This window comes from Aplysia californica, unplaced genomic scaffold (genome assembly GCF_000002075.1).
Source record: "Aplysia californica isolate F4 #8 unplaced genomic scaffold, AplCal3.0 scaffold00437, whole genome shotgun sequence".
NCBI classification, from domain to species: Eukaryota; Metazoa; Mollusca; class Gastropoda; order Aplysiida; family Aplysiidae; genus Aplysia; species Aplysia californica.
This window is the reverse complement of record NW_004797707.1, coordinates 48,668-50,362: the sequence shown is the minus strand read 5'-3', so window position 1 is coordinate 50,362 and position 1,695 is coordinate 48,668.

Below are 1,695 nucleotides of genomic sequence, written 5' to 3'. Positions count from 1 at the left end.
CCCCCCCTATTGTTCTGGTGATTAGTCCTATGTTGATATGATCTAATTTTGCCAAGAATATTATCTAGTGGCATTGGCCCTTTGAAAAAATGCTTTGTCGAGCATGGAGATGTCTACTTCAACTACTTGAATTTACGCCAAAAACAAAGGTAAGACAAGACGTGTTCAGCACTTGTGCGATGTAGTCCACTAAACCAAGCCTTTGTTCTGTGATTCTCACGAGGGCGGCTTTGTTCATTCCACACCAAACCACAAAAAACCGTGACAGTTTCGTGGCCTCTGTTCCTCACTGATAGATGATCATGTCCAAAATGTAACTAGCACAGCCCATGTGCAAAAAAAAAAGGTTTCGTACTCTATATATGAAACCAATAGCTCCTAAACAGAAACAAAGCTATACTAATGGCACATTATGTTAAGTCCAAGTTCTTTATGACTGCTCTGTTTTCCAGTCAGTTTGAAAATCTCATCAGAAGATGCTGTTCATTGCAGGGTCAATAATATTCTCTTTTCATTTCATATAGAAGCAACAGAAATGTGGTTTCTTAGGAGACTGCTGAGAATATCGTGGAAGGAAAAGAAATTAAATGAGGTAGTGCTTGATGAAGCCCGCGTGGGACGCTCAATGTTAAAAACAATCAAGAAACGACAAATGCAGTTTTTGGGACACCTGAATAGACATAAAGGTCTTGGACATCTAGCTCTCACTGGCAAAATTGAAGGCAAACAAGGCAGGGGTAGGCCCAGAGCAACCTACTTAGGGAACCTAAATAAATGGGTAACAGGGAAAGATCACGGAAACGTAGCTTTTTTAGGAGCACCCGAGCAAAGGAATGAATGGAGACCAAGATCGCCCATGTCTGTCGCAGATCTGGCACTAGATGATAATGATAATGATGATGATGATGATGATGATGATGATGATGATGATGATGATGATGATGATGATGATGATGATGATGATGATGATGATGGTTCAATACGTGTCCCTTCCACCAATATTGATGCACCTCCATATACACCCAAACACATTGTTACGTTTATCTGATTTCGCACAATTTTGCCTAGCCTCATTTTTTTAGGTCAACTCTGAGTGACCATATCTCGGCGTCATAGATTAAATTTATTGTGTCAGATGATGTAGAATTATGCATGTATCAAACGCTACTGACTGAAGTATCCTTAGGACATTCCAAAAGTTGCACAGTAGAATTGTTAATGGACTGATTCATCAATGTCATGCTCATAACTGTGTCGGAATTGCAACAGGGAACTGTTGCTTTTTCTTTCCTCATCCTTATTATTGTCATTTTCCTCTACTTCTTTCGTATGTTTATAACTCTCTTCTCTCTTGTGACCCGATATTTCCGGGGTGCCTTGATAGCCAAAGCAGACTCTGTGCTGTTGAAGCTAGAGATGTGAGCAGAGTAAGCCCGATTCCCTGTAAGAACTCATATGACCTTATGCAGTAAAACCATTACTAAAACTAAAAATCAGACGAAAAGAGAATATTATTATTGACTCTGCAATGAACAGCATCTTATGATGAAATTTTCAAATAGACTGGAAAACACAGCAGTCAAGCAAGAGACCAGAGTTATGGAGATTTCCGTCTTTCTGTTGGGATGTAGCACCTCCCCCAACAGGGTCAGAAGCCAGCCTCCTAAATAAAGGTAAAAGTAAGTGTGTGGGGGG